We start from the raw sequence: 7,500 nt of genomic DNA on the forward strand, positions 1-7,500 counted from the left end.
GCTGTAAAAATTTCAAAGTCCCCACCGGGACAACAGGTCAACCCCCGGGGAAGCGGCTGTAAAATTTTCTAAGTCCCCGCTCGGCCACCAGGTCAACCCACTGAATCTAATGGGTTGACCTGGTGGCCGGTTTGATTTCCGGCCACCAGGTCAACCCATTGGATTCAATGGGTTGACCTGGTGGCCGGTTTGCTGTGCGGCCCGGGTGTCACCCCACTCCGCGGGCCGCGCGGCAGTGGTCCTGAGGACCACAGAGGGGGGCTTAATAGTCGAGATGGAGCAGGTCCGGGGGAGGCTTAATAGTCGTCCCCCGGGCGCTCCGGAGGGGAAAGCTTAATAGTCGTCCCCCAGACAGGGTGGGTGGGGGGGAGGCTTAACAGTCTTCCCCCAGGCTGAGCGGGAGGCTTCGCAGTCGTCCCCCGGGCAGTCCGGGGGAAGGCTTAATAGTCGTCCCCCGGGCGCTCCGGGGGGGAAAGCTTAATAGTCGTCCCCCAGACAGTGTGGGTGGGTGGGGGGGGGGGAGGCTTAACAGTCTTCCCCCAGGCTGAGCGGGAGGCTTCGCAGTCGTCCCCCGGGCAGTCCGGGGGAGGCTTAATAGTCGTCCCCCGGGCGCTCCGGGGGGGAAAGCTTAACAGTCGTCCCCCAGACAGTGTGGGTGGGTGGGTGGGGGGGGAGGCTTAACAGTCTTCCCCCAGGCAAAGCGGGAGGCTTCGCAGTCATCCCCCGGGCAGTCCGGGGGAGGCTTAATAGTCGTCCCCCGGGCGCTCCGGAGGGGAAAGCTTAATAGTCGTCCCCCAGACAGGGTGGGTGGGGGGGAGGCTTAACAGTCTTCCCCCAGGCTGAGCGGGAGGCTTCGCAGTCGTCCGCCGGGCAGTCCGGGGGAAGGCTTAATAGTCGTCCCCCGGGCGCTCCGGCGGGGGGGAAGCTTAATAGTCGTCCCCAGGACAGTGTGGGTGGGTGGGTGGGGGGGAGGCTTAACAGTCTTCCCCCAGGCTGAGCGGGAGGCTTCGCAGTCGTCCCCCGGGCAGTCCGGGGGAAGGCTTAATAGTCGTGCCCCGGGCGCTCCGGGGGGGAAAGCTTAATAGTCGTCCCCCAGACAGTGTGGGTGGGTGGGTGGGGGGGAGGCTTAACAGTCTTCCCCCAGGCTGAGCGGGAGGCTTCGCAGTCGTCCCCCGGGCAGTCCGGGGGAAGGCTTAATAGTCGTGCCCCGGGCGCTCCGGGGGGGAAAGCTTAATAGTCGTCCCCCAGACAGTGTGGGTGGGTGGGTGGGGGGGAGGCTTAACAGTCTTCCCCCAGGCTGAGCGGGAGGCTTCGCAGTCGTCCCCCGGGCAGTCCGGGGGAGGCTTAATAGTCGTCCCCCGGGCGCTCCGGGGGGGAAAGCTTAACAGTCGTCCCCCCAGACAGGGTGGGTGGGTAGCTGGGGGGAGGCTTAACAGTCTTCCCCCAGGCTGAGCGGGAGGCTTCGCAGTCGTCCCCCGGGCAGTCCGGGGGAAGGCTTAATAGTCGTGTCCCGGGCGCTCCGGGGGGGAAAGCTTAATAGTCGTCCCCCAGACAGTGTGGGTGGGTGGATGGGGGGGGAGGCTTAACAGTCTTCCCCCAGGCAAAGCGGGAGGCTTCGCAGTCATCCCCCGGGCAGTCCGGGGGAGGCTTAATAGTCGTCCCCCGGGCGCTCCGGGGGGGAAAGCTTAACAGTCGTCCCCCCAGACAGGGTGGGTGGGTGGCTGGGGGGAGGCTTAACAGTCTTCCCCCAGGCTGAGCGGGAGGCTTCGCAGTCGTCCCCCGGGCAGTCCGGGGGAAGGCTTAATAGTCGTGTCCCGGGCGCTCCGGGGGGGAAAGCTTAATAGTCGTCCCCAGGACAGTGTGGGTGGGTGGGTGGGGGGGAGGCTTAACAGTCTTCCCCCAGGCTGAGCGGGAGGCTTCGCAGTCGTCCCCCGGGCAGTCCGGGGGAAGGCTTAATAGTCGTCCCCCGGGCGCTCCGGGGGGGAAAGCTTAATAGTCGTCCCCCAGACAGGGTGGGTGGGGGGGAGGCTTAACAGTCTTCCCCCAGGCTGAGCGGGAGGCTTCGCAGTCGTCCCCCGGGCAGTCCGGGGGAAGGCTTAATAGTCGTCCCCCGGGCGCTCCGGGGGGGGGGGAAGGCTTAATAGTCGTCCCCCAGACACTGTGCGGGGGGGGAGGCTTAGCGGTCTTCCCCTAGGCTGGGCGGGGAAGGGCTGGCGGGAGGCGTAGCAGTCTTCCCTCGGGCGGTCCGGTGGGGGAGGCTTAGCAGTCGTCTCCAGGGTGGTCCGGGGGTGGGGGGAGGCCTCAGAGTCGTCCCTCGGAGAGTCGGGTCGGCGGCGGCGGTGGGTGTCAGGCTTTACAGCCAGCCTCCGGAGGGTGAGCGTCCTCGGACGCGATGCAGCCGCCGCAGAGAGGCAGCCTCCGAGGCTGGGAGCGGAGCACCGAGACTGGGGAGAGGGGAGCAGGAGCCCGGGAGGGGGTGGGGTGGGGGGCCTTCAGGACAACCGGTCAACCCCCGGGGAAGCGGCTGTAAAAATTTCAAAGTCCCCACCGGGACAACAGGTCAACCCCCGGGGAAGCGGCTGTAAAATTTTCCAAGTCCCCGCTCGGCCACCAGGTCAACCCACTGAATCTAATGGGTTGACCTGGTGGCCGGTTTGATTTCCGGCCACCAGGTCAACCCATTGGATTCAATGGGTTGACCTGGTGGCCGGTTTGCTGTGCGGCCCGGGTGTCACCCCACTCCGCGGGCCGCGCGGCAGTGGTCCTGAGGACCACAGAGGGGGGCTTAATAGTCGAGATGGAGCAGGTCCGGGGGAGGCTTAATAGTCGTCCCCCGGGCAGTCCGGGGGAAGGCTTAATAGTCGTCCCCCGGGCGCTCCGGAGGGGAAAGCTTAATAGTCGTCCCCCAGACAGGGTGGGTGGGGGGGAGGCTTAACAGTCTTCCCCCAGGCTGAGCGGGAGGCTTCGCAGTCGTCCCCCGGGCAGTCCGGGGGAAGGCTTAATAGTCGTCCCCCGGGCGCTCCGGGGGGGAAAGCTTAATAGTCGTCCCCCAGACAGTGTGGGTGGGTGGGGGGGGGGGAGGCTTAACAGTCTTCCCCCAGGCTGAGCGGGAGGCTTCGCAGTCGTCCCCCGGGCAGTCCGGGGGAGGCTTAATAGTCGTCCCCCGGGCGCTCCGGGGGGGAAAGCTTAACAGTCGTCCCCCAGACAGTGTGGGTGGGTGGGTGGGGGGGGAGGCTTAACAGTCTTCCCCCAGGCAAAGCGGGAGGCTTCGCAGTCATCCCCCGGGCAGTCCGGGGGAGGCTTAATAGTCGTCCCCCGGGCGCTCCGGAGGGGAAAGCTTAATAGTCGTCCCCCAGACAGGGTGGGTGGGGGGGAGGCTTAACAGTCTTCCCCCAGGCTGAGCGGGAGGCTTCGCAGTCGTCCGCCGGGCAGTCCGGGGGAAGGCTTAATAGTCGTCCCCCGGGCGCTCCGGCGGGGGGGAAGCTTAATAGTCGTCCCCCAGACAGGGTGGGTGGGGGGGAGGCTTAACAGTCTTCCCCCAGGCTGGGCGGGGGGGAGGCTTAATAGTCATCCCCCAGACAGTGTGGGTGGGTGGGGCAGGGGGGGGAGAGGCTTAGCAGTCTTCCCCTAGACTGGCCGGGGGTGGGGGCTTAGCAGTCGTCTCCAGGGTGGTCCGGGGGTGGGGGGAGGCCTCAGAGTCGCCCCTCGGAGAATCGGGGCGGCGGCGGTGGTGGGTGTCAGGCTTTACAGCCAGCCTCCGGAGGGTGAGCGTCCTCGGACGCGATGCAGCCGCCGCAGAGAGGGAGCCTCCGAGGCTGGGAGCGGAGCACCGAGGCTGGGGAGAGGGGAGCAGGAGCCCGGGGGTGGGGGTGGGGGTGGGGGGCCTTCAGGACAACCGGTCAAGCCCCGGGAAGCGGCTGTAAAATTTTCAAAGTCCCCACCGGGACAACAGGTCACGCCCCGGGAAAAGGCTGGAAAATTTCCTAAGTCCCCGCTCGGCCACCAGGTCCACCCAGGTCTAGCAATGGGGTTGACCTGCCTGATGGCCGGTTAGTATCAACGTAGTCTCACACAGGAGGGCAGCTCTCAGGCCGGCCGGCTGCGGCTGACTCTGGGGCGGTGCCCGGTGCCCGGCAGCGAGGCGCGGGGGGGGTGGGGGGGTGAGGGGGGGGGGAGCGACACGGGGCTTACCGGCCCCGGGGCCGGGGGCGCCTCCTGCGGCTTTGGGGGCCGCGGGTCCTCCGTGGCATCCAGGCCAGGCCTCTCCTGCCTGGCCGCGGGGGGATTCGGGGGCGGTCCCGCGGGCCGGCGGCCGGGCGCAGGGGGGGGGCCCGAGCGAGTCCGCCCCGGGCCCGGGGTCTCCCCCTGCGGCTCAGGGGGGGCGTGGGTCCTCGGGGGAGGAAGCCCGGGGGGAGCTGCAGACCCGCCGTGGGGCCCTCCAGGCCAGGCCTCGCCTGGGTGGCCGCGGGGGGATTCGGGTCGGGCCCGCGGGCCGGCGGCCGGGCGCAGCGGGGCCGGGAGGGTCCGGGCCAGTCCGCCGCATGCCCGGGGTCTCCCCCAGCGGCTTCGGTGGCCGTGGGTCCCCGGTGGGGCAAGCGGCGGGGAGCCTGACACCCGCCGTGGGGCCCTCCAGGCCAGGCCTCGCCTGGGTGGCCGGGGGGGGATTCGGGGCGGTCCCGCGGGCCGGCGGCCGGGCGCAGGGGGGCCGGGAGGGGCCGGGCCAGTCCGCCCCATGCCCGGGGTCTCCCCCAGCGGCTTCGGTGGCCGTGGGTCCCCGGTGGGGCAAGCGGCGGGGAGCCTGACACCCGCCGTGGGGCCCTCCAGGCCAGGCCTCGCCTGGGTGGCCGCGGGGGGATTCGGGGCGGTCCCGCGGGCCGGCGGCCGGGCGCAGGGGGGCCGGGAGGGGCCGCGCCAGTCCGCCCCATGCCCGGGGTCTCCCCCCAGCGGCTTCGGTGGCCGTGGGTCCCCGGTGGGGCAAGCGGCGGGGAGCCTGACACCCGCCGTGGGGCCCTCCAGGCCAGGCCTCGCCTGGGTGGCCGCGGGGGGATTCGGGGCGGTCCCGCGGGCCGGCGGCCGGGCGCAGGGGGGCCGGGAGGGGCCGGGCCAGTCCGCCCCATGCCCGGGGTCTCCCCCAGCGGCTTCGGTGGCCGGGGGTCCTCCGCGGAGGAAGCCGGGTGGGTGTTGGGGGGAGCCGGACCCCAGGCGCCCCGACCCGTGACCTGCGGCCGCGACCTCCGACTCGGCAGGAGCGACGAGGGGCTTTCTGGCCCGCCCCCCCCCCCCTTCTCCTTCCTCCCCAGAAAAAGGAGAGAGAGCTGGCTCGGACCGGGAAAAGCTGCCTACGGCACCTGGGATTCCCAGGCGGTCACCCATCCAAGTACTAGCCAGGCCCGGGACGGTTTACCTTCCGAGATCGGACGGGATCGGGGGCGTTCGGTCCGGTATGGCCGTAGGCACCCGGCTCCGCGCCTCCTCGCCCGCTTTCCCCTGCCGGCGCCCGGGCCTGCCGCACGGCGAGCCCCGGTCGGACTGCCCCGTGCGGCAGGGCCCCCGTCTCTCGCGGGCCCGATCCTTTTTTTTCCTTTTCAAGCTCCGGGGCCCGGGCTGGCCCGTCAGAGCCCCTTCCCCTCCCCCCCCCCCTCCCTCCGGCGTCGGGAAAAATATTTTCCCGGACTTCCAGCGGGCCCGATCCTGTCAGCCGGGGGTGGGGGGGGGGGCAGTCCCTCGCTGCGGCCAGGGAGGGTGAGCCCGGGGCGGCTTGCCTGGCGGCCGGGTCCCGGCAGGCCCGATCCATTCCCCCCCTCCCCGTCCCCCGTCCCCCAGCGGTTCCAGCGGTTCCCCGCCCCGCCCCCGCGCCTGGTTCGCACCCTGTTCCTTCGGGCCGAGGAAGGCGTACCCCGGGGGGAACCGTCCGAGTCCCCTCCCGGGCACCAGGTCAACCCGTGGAATCGAACGGGGTTCACCTGGCTGGCCGGTATGCTTTCCGGCCACCGGGTCAACCCATAGGTTTTAACTGGTATACCTGGTGGCCGCTTTGCCAGGTCAACCCGGTTCTCCCTCCTTCCCTGGGCGCCCCCTCCTCGGAGGCGTCGGGTTAAACTTTTTCCAGACTTCCAGGGGCCCGATCCAGTCAGCCGGGAGGCAGTCCCTCGCTGCGGCCGGGGACGGTGAACCCAGGTCGGCCTGCCTGGCGGCCGGGTCCCTGTCTCTCGTGGGCCCGATCCTTCTTTTCCTTTTCGAGCAGGGGGGGCCCGGCCCGCCCCGGTAGCGCTCCTCGGAGGCGTCGGGCAATTCCCCCCCCCCCCCCCGCACCCCACCCAGACTTCCAGGGGCCCGATCCTGACGGCCGGGAGGCAGTCCCTCGCTGCGTCCGGGGACGGTGAGATGCTCGGCCACCAGGTCAACCCGGAGGAAGCGGGCTGAAATTTTTTTTTCCAAGTCCGAAAGATTGTCCAAGTCCCCGCTCGGCCACCAGGTCAACCCGGAGGAAGCGGGCTGACAATTTTTTCCAAGCCCGAAAAATTTTTCCAAGTCCGAAAGATTGTCCAAGTCCCCGCTCGGCCACCAGGTCAACCCGGAGGAAGCGGGCTGACAATTTTTTCCAAGCCCGAAAAATTTTTCCAAGTCCGAAAGATTGTCCAAGTCCCCGCTCGGCCACCAGGTCAACCCGGAGGAAGCGGGCTGACAATTTTTTCCAAGCCCGAAAAATTTTTCCAAGTCCGAAAGATTGTCCAAGTCCCCGCTCGGCCACCAGGTCAACCCGGAGGAAGCGGGCTGACAATTTTTTCCAAGCCCGAAAAATTTTTCCAAGTCCGAAAGATTGTCAAAGTCCCCGCTCGGCCACCAGGTCAACCCGGAGGAAGCGGGCTGACAATTTTTTTCCAAGCCCGAAAAATTTTTCCAAGTCCGAAAGATTGTCCAAGTCCCCGCTCGGCCACCAGGTCAACCCGGAGGAAGCGGGCTGACAATTTTTTCCAAGCCCGAAAAATTTTTCCAAGTCCGAAAGATTGTCAAAGTCCCCGCTCGGCCACCAGGTCAACCCGGAGGAAGCGGGCTGACATTTTTTTTTTTTTCCAAGCCCCGAAAATTTTTTCCAAGTCCGAAAAATTGTCCAAAGTCCCCGCTCGGCCACCAGGTCAACCCCATTGGAGCGAATGGGTTGACCTGATGGCCGGTCGTCTCGCGGATGTCCGGAAGGGGTCGCCACACGCCGCTTCGGCCGACCGAGAGAACCACGAGGTCGGACGCGATTCCAGGTTCGTACCACTGAAGGGGGGGGGTTTGGCTTTTTCGACCTGTCTTTTAAGAACTGTGTGCGGAGATTTCTGAGGACAGGTTTTTCAGAGCCTGTGAGAACCGGAGCTCAGCCTAGGGGATCAATCCGAGTATTGTTGTACCCCGACCTTGCCAGGGGGGGGAAACGGGCACGTTTGACAGCGGAGGGCACCCGGCCCTCCTCCGAGACGGCCTGCTTTTCCCGGCTCTTAGCTCATGGGCCCC

At 68.1% G+C, this 7,500-nt stretch overlaps 1 non-coding gene across 1 annotated transcript; it reads right to left on the bottom strand.

The window, feature by feature from the left end:
* Nucleotides 1-5,336: 5,336 nt before the first annotated feature.
* Nucleotides 5,337-5,455, bottom strand: LOC135894892 (5S ribosomal RNA). Its single transcript, XR_010562432.1, has one exon. It is a non-coding gene; the product is annotated as a 5S ribosomal RNA (ribosomal RNA).
* Nucleotides 5,456-7,500: the final 2,045 nt, after the last annotated feature.

Source organism: Emys orbicularis, assembly GCF_028017835.1.
Source record: "Emys orbicularis isolate rEmyOrb1 chromosome 15 unlocalized genomic scaffold, rEmyOrb1.hap1 SUPER_15_unloc_4, whole genome shotgun sequence".
Lineage (NCBI taxonomy): Eukaryota > Metazoa > Chordata > Testudines > Emydidae > Emys > Emys orbicularis.